The 13,361-nt window shown below is 38.4% G+C and overlaps 1 protein-coding gene across 12 annotated transcripts in view; it reads right to left on the bottom strand.

The window, feature by feature from the left end:
* The window catches only part of LOC126959365 (uncharacterized), a 138,524-nt gene that overhangs the window by 45,193 nt on the left and 79,970 nt on the right, over nucleotides 1–13,361 (bottom strand). For 2 of the 12 annotated variants that reach the window (XM_050798297.1, XM_050798298.1), the window contains one exon: nucleotides 8,167–9,404. The exons of the other annotated variants lie outside the window; for them this stretch is intronic. The gene's annotated coding sequence lies outside the window, so the exon portion shown is untranslated. Of the gene's footprint in view, nucleotides 1–8,166; nucleotides 9,405–13,361 lie in introns of those variants that run through there. 12 annotated transcript variants of the gene reach the window in all.

Raw genomic sequence — 13,361 nt, 5'->3', positions numbered from 1 at the left:
CCATCTTCTTTAAAACAGATGATCGGGACTTGTCACGTGATGGTGATATTGGAGGAGTGGGATTGTTAGTAAATATCTGTAAATAATTTGGGATGGGTACAGTGGCTCATACCTGTAATCCCAGCACTTTGGGAGGCCAAGGCAGAAGGACTGCTTGAGTCCAGAAGTTGGAGACAAGCCTGGGCAACATAGTGACATTCCATCTCTACAAAAGATAATTTTTTTAATTAGCCAAGTGTGGTGGCATGCACCTGTAGTCCCAGCTACTCAGGAGGTTGAGGTGTGAGGATCTCTTGAGCCTGGGAGTACAAGACTTCAGTGAGCTACTATCACATAGTTGCACGCCAGCCTAGGTGACAGAGTTAAATCCTATTCAAATGATAATAATAATTTGGCAAATAAAGTATCTTTTAATTTATCTGGAATTGTGTAAGTGTGTAAGAAAGACCTTCCCCAGCAAATAAGAAATGGACTATGAAATCTCCCAGAATCTTTTTTAGCCCCTAAATAGCTATAAATCTCCTTACTATTTAGCCATGGGAGGCCCAAGACATGAATTGGTGGCGTGGCACATGGTCTAATGTGTGTATTGTGTAAAGTTATCTAAATACATCTTGAGCAAGCCCACACTTTCTCCATTCTTTTGAAGTACACTTCCACGTATAGCAGACAGATGAACAAAACGCTGGTTCTAAGACCTCTGATATACTGTACCTGTTTCAATCAAATGCATAACTGTGGTAGGCCTGTTATTGTTTACTTTTCACACTATCACTAGCAACTTTAATTTTTGGTTAAGTTCTTGAAATCTCTTTCTGGAAAAGCAAATGAGATCACATTCTCCATTCTCCTGGTTAACAGTGTCATTATCACGCTGCAGATCCTCAAACAAACAGCTAAATTCCATTGTCATTCTGAATCCTTTCTCTTTCTTTTGTAATGCATTCACAAACACTTCTGCCTTCTCAATGGAGAAAATGTTATAGAAACTACCATAAGCGGTGCATAATTGTAAATGGCTTTTAAAAGCCATATGGAAGGATGAATAATCTTCCTTTTTGTTTCCATCTTTCCTAAATATTCTTTCGCTTTGTGTTTTGCAATACCTTTTGCACCCAGCTTTGGTCAAAATTGTTGTTGGCCATTTGCCAGTTTGAAATGTCCTACAAAATGAATTGCTTCCTTTGTAAATAAGAAAAATCTTGGTAACTTTGGAAAATATTGCTTGGAAATACCACACTGGAGCTACAGCTAGCTGTGAGCACTTTCTGTGGGGGCAAAGCAATGCAGTGAGTTTATTGTCTGTTCAGCATGTATGAATCATGATCCAGGTAATATTTTGTGCTTGCCTTCGTATCTTCTAGCGGCTGTAGTTTGGGGCATCGCAAATATTCTTTCAAGAAAACACCATATATTTCCTCTCTCAGGATGGCCTTTCATTTTGGGTTAAATTTTCAAATAATGCCAGTACCAGATGGAATTTGGGACAAATTTTTAACCACTGATTTATTGGCTGAGGCTTAATGAGGACACCACGATATTCAAATGAATAAGTTCACCCACTTTTATTGGCTTCCTTTTCTTAATTTTTACATTAAGAAGTTAATTTAGTCCTCTTACAATTTAAATGGCAACCTCTTCTAATATTATTCTAACAAGGTAACTTCTGATTTGGCCACTTTTTATCTTTTCTCTTTCTCCTATCACCCTGCACTTTTCGGAGTGAAATATCTGTAAATGGCACATCAAGGACAGATAACAGAGTTGTGAGTTCATTCTCAAACCAAAGCGGTCATCAAAATTAACCCAATAATGCACTGCAGGGCACTTTAGGGTACATTATCATATAGATAATAATGTCTGCAATTTTTAGGGACTTAGAAAAGACAACAGAAGCACACATCTTTTTTTTCTTTTTTTAGAGACGGAGTTTTGCTCTTGTTGCCCAGGCTGGAGTGCAGTGGCACCATCTCAGCTCACTGCAACCTCTGCCTCCCCGGTTCAAGTGATTCTTCTGCTTCAGCCTCCTGAGCAGCTGGGATTGCAGGCATGTGCCACCACGCCCGGCTAATTTTGTATTTTTAGTAGAGACGGGGTTTCTCCATGTTGGTCAGGCTGGTCTCAAACTCCCAACCTCAAGTGATCTGCCCGCCTCAGCCTCCCAAAGTGCTGGGATTACAGGCGTGAGCCACCGCGTTCAGCCTAAAGTTCACATTTTAAAAGAGAAATAGCTCTCTATTTTTGCCCATTAAAAGAAATTCTATACATATATACACTATGAATCACTATGTAGGATTATTAAAGCAACTTTCAATAGTTTTCTTCCCAATATATGATTCTACTTGAATCATATATCTTAATATATTATTCAAAATTATGAGAATAAAATTTTGAAGCTTTATTGAAATGATGGACTACTTAAGGCAGGATTAGATTAACGGTCACTTAAAACTGTATCTTTACACTTTCATTCATGATGTAGATTGTTTTTTATTTTGACCTCTGAGAATTAGCTGAAATAAGATGTATTATGCCAAGATACCTGGACAGGAAATTGCCACTAGGTACGAACAAAAGACATCCAAGCTCTCCACTCTAATGAAAACGCAATCAGCCATATCTGTACTTAGAAGAAAAGACAAAACATGCCAACAACTCAGATATTTTGAAAATTGTCATTAAAACTCAGCTTATGCATAAATCATAGTGAGAGGCATCTAACTAATCAATGAATGAGAGGTACAAAGCATCAAACCTTGATAATTTTCAGTCCCTCTCCCACAGAGTTTTAATACCATCTTAAGAAAAAATCCATTTAAATGTCTACCTAAATTCAGAAAAAAATCTTATGTAGATAAAACATCTTGCATCTCCTTGGACACACTGAAGAGACTACTAATAAAAGCTACTCAGAATCACTATACGAAATAATACAGGTGCTCTATGACACACTGGGTCATGTCATAGCCACATACTGAACAAAAATACAGTTAGTAGAGTCTGTTGGGTACAAGACATGGTAATTCTTCATTTTTCCACATGATATTTCAAATGGTGTTTCCTCTGAAAGCCAAGTTTTATCTTGGGAAAGACTTCATTTTAAAGACCAAAGCCCAACATTACAGAATCTTAGAATTCAACAAAAATACAGACAATATAGTTTTAGTGAACATTTTAATTGAGACCAACCTTTGCTGATGTCACTACAAGCAAATGCACTATCTTAAAAAATATTAAAATACCCAACTCTCAGACTTTATTTCTGTGTGAGTGTGTGTTTGTGCATGTGTGTGTGTATATCAATGCAAGTCTTTTCTACAAAGAAACTTGGCCACAGAACTCCTTCTGCTTTGGGAGTGTCGTATTTTTGTTTTCATATGTGGCACTGTACGTATTTCTATAGTTGTGTACAACTACATTTGATTAAAATCTGTCAGATTTATCTTTTTAGCAGGAGAAAAGAAATATGTGTTTCTCCAGAAAGGAAATCAATGTGTCTTTATGATAGATGCGGAGTGGAAAGCTGGAGACTGTCGCTTTAAGTGATGAAGCAGAAAGACAGGGTAGCTATCACAATTGGCTGCCGACATAATTGTCGCGAGGCAAAGCCCTGTTTAAAGATCATAATCCTTGTTTATAGGGTAGACTTACATTCATTGACTTAGTAGTTATTACTCCAACTTGTTAAGTAACAAAATCTTGCATCTGAGGTATCCATAGTTCGCTTTGTTTAAATTTCTTTAGCAACATACTTTAGACAGAGCTGTGCGCTGTTGCTTTTCTGTAGTACAAGAAAGATTATTTCCCTCCTTCTAGGAAGGCACCAGGCTTTCAAGGCCCTGTAAATGTACCAAAGAATCTCCCTTCTCAAGGCAAACAGGAGAAACCCAGGCTATGCCAGAGACAGATGTAGCAGGAAGCATACTCAAGCAAGGATGGGAGGCTGCTTCGTGACAAAAACATGTCCAAAGGTCTTCTCCCTTCTGTTGGAAATCACTTTCCTCCCTGAGATCCCCAAGGTCTTCAGACAGAGCTATGCCAGATGGAAAAGAAAGCCTCTGCCCTTGCATTGTGTGACTAAGACATTCCCCATTCAGAGACGGAACAACCAGCAGACACCCTATTAAGATAGCCTAGCGGCCGGGCGCGATGGCTCTTGCCTGTAATCCCAGCACTTTGGGAGGCCGAGGCGGGCGGATCACAAGGTTAGAAGATCAAGAGCATGGTGAAACCCTGTCTCTACTAAAAATACAAAAAATTAGCCAGGCGCGGTAATGGGCCCAGTCCCACTTTGGGATGGCGGCCGAGGCGGGCGAGATCACAAGGTTAGAGAGATCGTCTCAAAAAAAAAAAAAAAAAAAAAAAAAAAGACAGATGACATGATTGTATATTTAGAAAACCCCTGTCTCTACTAAAAAGTCTCAAGATACAAAATTAATGTGCAAAAATACAAAAAAATTAGCCAAACAGGAGCCGCGGTATTGCTTGGGGAATCCAACTGACTGTAAAGGACCTCTTCAAGGAGAACTACAAACCAGCTGCTCAGTGAAATAAAAGAGGACACAAACAAATGGAAGAAATACCATGCTCATGGATAGGAAGAATCAATATCGTGAAAAGGCACAAGGTAATTTATAGATTCAATGCCATCCCCATCAAGCTACCAATGAACAGAATTGGAAAAAAAAAACTGCCATAGGAGAGCCCGCGGAGACAATCCTAAGTGAACAAAGCTGGAGGCATGCTACCTGACTTCAAACTATACTACAAGGCTACAGTAACCAAAACAGCATGGTACTGGTACCAAAACAGAGATATAGACCAATGGAACAGAACAGAGTCCTCAGAAATAATACCACACATCTACAGCCATCTGCTTTGACAAACCTGAGAGAAACAAGAAATGGGGAAAGGATTCCCTATTTAATAAATGGTGCTGGGAAAATTGGCTAGCCATAAGTAGAAAGCTGAAACTGGATCCTCTTACTCCTTATACGAAAATTAATTCAAGATGGATTAGAGACTTAAATGTTAGACCTAATACCATAAAAAATCCTAGAGGAAAACCTAGGTAGTACCATTCAGGACATAGGCATGGGCAAAGACTTCAAAAAACACCAAAAAAAAAAAAATCTCATTAAACTAAAGAGCTTCTGCACAGCAAAAGAAACTACCATCAGAGTGAATAGGCAACCTAGAAAATTTTTGCAATCTACTCATCTGACAAAGGGCTAATATCCAGAACCTACAAAGAACTCAAACAAATTTACAAGAAAAAAACAAACAACCCCATCAAAAAGTGGGCAAAGGATATGAACAGACACTTCTCAAAAGAAGACATTCATACAGCCAACAGACACATGAAAAAATGCTCATCATCACTGGCCATCAGAGAAATGCAAATCAAAACCACAATGAGATATCTGTTAGAATGGCGATCATTAAAAAGTCAGGAAACAACAGGTGCTGGAGAGGATGTATAGAACACTTTTTACACTGTTGGTGGGATTGTAAACTAACCATTATGGAAAACAGTATGGAATTCCTCAAGGATCTAGAACTAGATGTACCATATGACCCAGCCATCCCATTACTGGGTATATACCCAAAGGATTATAAATTATGCTGCTATAAAGACACATGCACAGTATGTTTATTGCAGCACTATTCACAATAGCAAAGACTTGGAATCAACCCAAATGTCCATCAGTGACAGATTGGATTAAGAAAATGTGGCACATATACACCATGGAATACTATGCAGCCATCAAAAAGGATGAGTTTGTGTCCTTTGTAGGGGACCATCATTCTGGAACCAAACACCGCATGTCTCACTCATAGCATGGGCAGATCACTTGGATGCAGCTGGAAACCATCATCTTAGCAATCTATCACAAGAACAGAAAACCAAACAGCATGTTCTCACTCATAGCTGGGAACTGAACAATGAGATCACTTGGACTCAGGAAGGGGAACATCACACACAGGGGCCTGTCATGGGGAGGGGGGGGGGGAAGGGGGGAGGGATTGCATTGGGAGTTATACCTGATGTAAATGACAAGTTGATGGGTGCAGCACACCAACATGGCACAAGTATACATATGTAACAAACCTGCACATTATGCACATGTACCCTACAACTTAAAGTATAATAATAATAAATAAATTTAAAAAAATAAAAATAAAAATAAATAAATTTATATTCCCATTAAAAAAAAAAATAGCCTAGGAAAATTAGGTGAACTCTGATGTCTTTGCAGCAGAAGTATGTATGCCTCTGTAGTTACAGCCAGCAAAACCATTCTAATGAACTTGTAAAGCAATGTCAAGATCTGTGAACTCGCACATCAGTTGAAATTGCTATATCTTTTGTCTTATGAATGAAATCTGTCCGCAAAGTATTTAACGTGTTTATCTGCCACCAATTTCAATAATCGCATTCTATGCATAAGCCCTTTTTTTTACCTAACTTCTTCTAAAATGATATGTTGATTTCTGGTCCTCAATGAATATTTCTGGAAGGCATTCTATTAATATGAGTGTGTGCTCAGCATATTAACCCAAACCTGATTAAATCGTTAAATGAAAAGGCATTGTATGCAAAGCACCCTAGTGAAGGGTTTGGAACATGATAGACACTCATCACAGGCCCATGGCTTAGTCATCACTCGTCTTTTCAACTTTCATCCTAAAAATTAAATCAATAAGCACTAATGCATTTGTCTAAAGCTAAATGACTCTTTTCCACCAATGTCTACTCTCTACCCTTACCCCACTCCTGCAATAGCCAAGTTATTCAGAAATCAGGATTTAAGGATTCATTGACCACCATTACATCCATTACAACTAATTGGAAGGCTTTCTATAATTTACTAAAGAATTGTAATAACTAAGACACATTCTTGAATTCTGGTAACAGACTCTATCTAATAGTGGTGTCATAAGTTTTTAATACACTGATGGAATTTAATTTGCTAAAATCTGTTTATAATTCTTTATTGAAATTGGTCTTCACATTCTGTACTGTCTTTCCAAGTTATCTTCACAAAACAATTTGAATGTCATTCCTTGTTGTGGTCAAAGAAAATTTATATAATACTGCAAATGGTTTTTTTAAAAGACTATAATGTCATCTGTAAAAACATCTGGTTCTGGCGCCTTTTTAAATGTAAGTTCTTTCACTTTCCAGCCTCTTCTACTAATAATTAATTTATTCATATTTCCTCTCTCTTCATGCTATAACTGATTTCCAGAGTCTATATTTTTATTTTAAAAAATCCATTTACTCTAGGTTTCCAAATTTATTTCTGTGGAGTTGTACGTAGTATCCACCAGTAAATTTTCTTATCTTCTTCATATCTGTGGTTGTAGTTCCTTTATAATAGTATATTAATTTCATTTTTTCTCTCTTTTTCTCTCCCTCTCTCTCTTTAGTCATAACAGACAGAATTGTATCTAGTTCATCAATATTTTCAAAGAGCCTAATTTTGATTTTACTTATCCCTTTTTATGTTTGTCTTCTATTTTGTTAGTTTTAGCTTTTATCTTTATTAATTCCCTCCTTCCTCATTCCTACTTTATTGTTACTTTTGAATTTAAGTTCGGTATTTTAAAATTTATTTTCAATCCTTTTTTTAAAAAAAACACAATTTACGGGTATAATTTTTGCCTCAGTAAAAAGCTGTTTGAATGTCTTATATAGTAGGAAATATTCTTATTTTTATTACTCTAATTCATAACTTTAATTTGGTTATCTTCTTTGATCCAATGATTATTTAAAAGAGTGTTTTTAATTTTAAGAACTTTTTGTGAACTTTTTATGCTCATGTCTAGTTTTGCTGCATTATGATCAGAAACGTAGCCTATAAAACCTCTACTTTTTAAATTTTATTTAGATTTTTGGTGAGGTCAGGTACCTATCAACTTTTACAAATATTTTATGGACACAGATGAAGATAAAAATTCCTGTAGAGTACATTGATACACACACACACACACACACACACACACACACAGGCACACATTTGCATAATCTGTGTGTATGTTTCTGTGTTCTGTGTTACTGGATATCTTATTGAAATCCACTGTATCTTTGTTCACTGTTTGGCTTTTTTTGTTTTTTTTGTTTGTTTTTTGGGGTTTTTTGTTTGTTTGTTTGTTTGTTTGTTTTGAGATGGAGTCTCGCTCTGTCACCCAGACTGGAATGCAATGGCATGATCTTGGCTCACTGCAACTTCCACACCTCCCAATTTCAAGCAATTCTCTTGTCTCAGCCTCCCAAGTAGCTGGCACTACAAGTGACTGCAACCATGCCCGACTAATTTTTGCATTTTTAGTAGAGATGGAGTTTCACCATATTGGCCAGGCTGGTCTCAAACTCCTGACCTTGTGATCCACTTGCCTTGGGCTCCCAAAGTGCTGGGATTACAGGAATGAGCCACTGCACCTGGCCTGTTGTTTTCTTAATCTACCAGATACTGAAAGTGCTTTATTAAATATCCCCACTACAATTGTATTTATTTATTTTTTTGAAACAGAGTCTTCCTCTGTTGTCCAGGCTGGAGTGCAGTTTTACTTTATGTGTTTGTCTCCAGTGTTATTTGATATTTTGTGTTCATCATATTTCCTTAATAGGTTATGCCTTTTATCATTACATAGTATCTTTCTTTGAAGTGGTTCATGAATTCAAACCTGCATCCCAGTTGATCAAATACCTTGGGGTTTGTTGTTTTGTTATTCTTTGCAGTTGTCTAAGATGTCTTTGCCCAACCCTTAATTTACAGTATTTCACTTTGTCACAGGTATAACTCTTGTGGGGCATGAAGCTGGGTTTTGTTTTTTAACCTAGTCTGACATTTGATAAGGAATTCTACCCACTTATATTTCTTGTAATAACTGATCTACTGAATTCCTCAATCTTATATTTAATTTCTATTTTTTTACATTTTGCTATTGTTTCTTTTTTGCCTGTTTTTATATTTTTTTTTGCTGACCTCTTTAAGTTTCTCTTCATTTTTTTTATTTCTTCTGGTAATTTGGGAGGTATTTTTGTTTGTCAAATGTGCTATACATTACCTTCCTTCCATAACCACTGAAGTTAATGTTGACTCTCCTATTAGCATATTATTAAATAAATATTTCATCCCACTGTGATATTAATTTCCCTGCCCCCTACCATCACACACAACCTTAACTTAACACAACCTTAACACCTCTTAACTCCAGAGTTTTTCCCAACATCTCATTATTTCTGTTCCAATAATCCATACTCACCAATATTTTACAACATCTCAATTACATCATTTTCATGATCCAGTGTTTCCGATCCTTTTAGTCTTGAGATCTCCATTGTTTTCAGTTGTCATTTGGGTAGATAATTTTCTGCAGTGTTTTCATCAGAAAGGCTATAGGAGTAATAAACAGAGTCCTTACCTGTTTCCAAAATAATTTTTTTTGGAACCAAATAAATAATACTTTCTTAATTATATGCTTCTTTGACTTCAGACCTTTTCTCACAATAGATTTTATTTCACCATCTCTAGCTTTCAGTTGACTTTTCTCTATACACTTAGTGTTATCATCTTTCAGTTTTCAGTATAGCAGACAAGTATAATACTAGTTCAATTCTCCTTTAATTTTTTTGTCTTTTTTTTTTCTTTTAGTGGAGAACTGGGACTCATTATGTTGCCCAGGCAGGCCTCGAACTCCCGGGCTCAAGTTATTCTCCCACCACTTCCTCCCTAAGTGCTGGGATTACAGGCATGAGCTGCTACATCCAGCTCTCCTTTATTTTCAATAATCAGAATGCTTTATTTAAAAAATGCCATTAGTTTAGGGGTTTTCTTAAGGGAGAATTTTGTTTTGTTTTTGTTTTTGGATTTTTGTTTTGTTTTGTTTTGCTTTGCTTTGTTTGGTATAAAGTGTCATAGGTCAGGTTCCCTGGGAAACATTCTGAGATGGGGATTTGTGGGCAGGAGGAATTTTACAGAGGAGTGCTCTTGAGAACAATGACTATAAGGGATAAAGAGGCAGGACTGGGCAAAGGGAATAACTCAGTAGCCATGTGCCCCCTCAGCTGATCTTATGGGAGCTGAGTTTGAGTTTTCAAATTGGGACAAGAGAATCATTCCTTTGTGCATAGCATCAACCAGTATTGGATATGGACAGCAGTGGGTGGGGAGTTAGGGTGCCCCAGTCGTGAAAGGGGTAGCTAGGTGAAACTCCACAGTGTCTAGTACGCTGAATAGTCATGAATTTAATGAGGATATGTCAAATTACACGTTTTTGTTTGGATTTGTTTTGTTTTGTTTTGTCTTAATTCTTACTTAGACTCAGCTCTTGTAATCAGGAAACTAATGTCTTCCTTCAGCTCACTGAAATGTTCCTTCATTTTGGATATAGTAACCACTTTTCCACTCTTTCCTTTTTTTCTTCTGGATGGCTTATTTGCATGTTCCATTTCCTGGATCTGTGCTTTAAGTCACCTACGTTTTCACTCATGTGTTTCCGTCTTTGTGGCGTGTTGTGTTTCCTTTTACTTAATCCTCCAGATCTCTAATTCAGCTGCTATCAAGAATTAGGCCATTTTTCCCTCATTCATCTAATAGCTATTTCAATGCAGACATCGTGAAGGTAGATATAGAAGATCTTTGTGGTGTTTCAATGACATATCCTTGAGAATGCTCATTTTTTTCATCTTCATCTCTCCGTCTCTTCTATCAACAATGAGTCGTATGTCCTAACCATTTGGGTTTCTCTCATCTAGTTCCTGAATCCCACTGGAGAAGCTATGGTTTTTCTTGAAGGTCATGTTCTATTGATTTGTACAGGTCAGATGTTTGGTTCCGGGCAAGGAGAAAGGCCAAAATGGTAGGGAAGTTTCTCTTCCTGTTACCATCTGCTGAGGCACTGAAAAGACTGGCAGGACACTCAGGCTACCAGATGCAGAAGCTCATCTGCTTGTTTCTGCCTCACTTCTCCAGGGCTACCATGGACCACATCCTGATGAAGATATGTGAAGCATCTCCTTCAGGATCCACACAATCTGCTCTCTTTGCCCAGACCTTGAAAAGAAGCTGGCTTTCTCTTTCTTTGCTCCTTCACCTCTAACTCAACCCTCAGATGTCTCAGCATCCCCCTTAGCATCAGGTTCACTATCCCACTGGTGGCCTTGGTACCTCATGGCTTGAAGGGGATGAAAAGGGAAAAAGTGTTAGGGGTGGACACTCAGGCAGTATCCCCAAAGAATCCTCCTCACCCCACCATGTTTTCTTAGGTTCTTCTTCTGATGTGAGCTGGTCTCATCTTCCTTTTCAAATGGTAAGTTTCTTGATAGCAGGATCACATCACCTATGCCACTGCATTTCTCTCTGCAGCTACCACAAATGCCAGGCCATTGTAGACACTCAATAAACAGGGGCTCGCCTTGACAACAAATCCTGTTATCTTATTTGGCACATTTCATAACCTTTCTGGCTAAAAGTAACAGTCCAACTGGCTGGAATACCATGTGTGAAATGTGCCAGAGTATCTAACTCAGGGAGGCCCAGGCACACCTACCCACTTGTCTTCCAAGAATCAGATGATGCTGGAAAACTGAATGCTTAGTGGAGTTGATGCCAGTACCTTGGGGGATAAGGAGAGAAAGTGTGGCATTGGATTTAGCAAAAGAGATTGGAGCTCCAATTCCAGTCTTTCCACTTATCAGTCAAATGATTTATCTTCTTTGAACTTCAATTTATTCACTTACAAAATAGGTTAAGAAAATAGTTACTTCTTCACAAGGCTGTTACAGGGATTAATTCATGAATTAACATGTCTGCTACATAACAAGAGCTCAGGGACTGTGAGCTTCTAGCATTCTTGTTATGACCATTATTGTTACAGTGGGGAGAGGGGATGGGCTGGTCAATAGTTGAGGGGCAGAAACCAGGGAAGAGGAAGAGGAATGGGGAAAAGAATGAGAAAGGGAAGACCTTAACTCTGAGTCTTCACCCAGAGATCCTGAAAACATTGGCTATTTAAGGAGATTTTAATTCCTTTTCCAGTAATAGTGACATTTCTACAGACTGGGTCTGTATTTTTTTTTTTCCATTTTCCTAAATAGTATCACATCAAACCTCCTAAGAGAGTGCCTTTCCCACCCAGTCACCTCAAATAGGGCCAGAGGGATGGAGTGGATGGGAGGAGGTGAGATGGGGCAGAAGTAATGCAGTCCCCAGCTCGTCAGCAGGTGCCCATTGTTGGAATTCTTCAGCTTTAATGGTCTTTCCCATTTCTCGCATGGAGAAAGACAGCACCTCCTTTGACATTCTTTATGGGTAAGGTGAAATCAGGGCAGGAGGAGCCACAGCTCCATAACTTTCTGAGTTGACCAGAGATCCCTCAGGAGCAGCCTGAGTTCCTGTGCCAGATGGCCCGGGTTCTAATTCTACTTCTTCCACTGAGTAATTGTGTGACCTCAGGCAAGGTACTTAACCTCTGTGTGTCTCAGTAAAAGGATGCTTTATTAACAAACTTTTATATTGCACTATTTAAAGGACTTTACAAATACAAATTCATTTAGTTCTTATAGCAATAGAAGGTAGGTCAGTGCCAGGTGCTGTGGCTTGTAATCCCAGCACTTTGGGAGGCCAAGGCGGGCAGATCACTTGGGGTCAGGAATTCAACACTAGCCTGGCCAACATGGTTGAAACCCTGTCTCTACCAAAAAAATACAAAAATTAGCCAGGCATGGTAGTGTGAGCCTGTAATTTCAGCTACTCGGGAGGCTGAGGCACAAGAATCACTTGAACCCGAGAGGTGGCAGTTGCAGTGAACCAAGATCATGCCACTGCACTCCCACCTGGGCAACAGAGTGAGACCCTATCTCAAAAACAAGAGAAGATAGGCCAGACAAAATGTGGTAAAGATTAAATGGTTAATATATGCAACATGCTTAAAGCCCCCTGTTTGGTACATGGTAAATGCAAGCATGATCCGGTGTTGTCATCATTATTGTAAATGTTATCCATTAGCTGCCATCATCTTCTTCTCCTTCATCTTTCAGGGGTTCTGTTGTGGTATAGCACTTGAGGGCATTTTTTCTCTCCTCATTCCACCACCAAACTCTCCTCATTTCGCGGGGGGTAGGGGGTGGCATATCTAAGTTTATTGATTTATGGTTTTTTTTTTTTTTTTTTAGCAATTTCAACTTTCAGATTTAGGGGCTATATATGCAGGTTAAATGGGTATACTGTGTGATGCTGATATTTGGGGTACAGATGATCCCATCACCCAGGTAGTGAGCACAGGACTCAATAAGTAGTTTTTATAGCCCATGCTCCCTTTCTTCCCTCTCTGTCTAGCAGTCTACAGTATCC

The sequence above is a fragment of the Macaca thibetana genome, chromosome 7 (assembly GCF_024542745.1).
Source record: "Macaca thibetana thibetana isolate TM-01 chromosome 7, ASM2454274v1, whole genome shotgun sequence".
Lineage (NCBI taxonomy): Eukaryota > Metazoa > Chordata > Mammalia > Primates > Cercopithecidae > Macaca > Macaca thibetana.
Note: the sequence above shows the minus strand (reverse complement) of the source record. Positions and strands in the feature narration are given on the sequence as shown.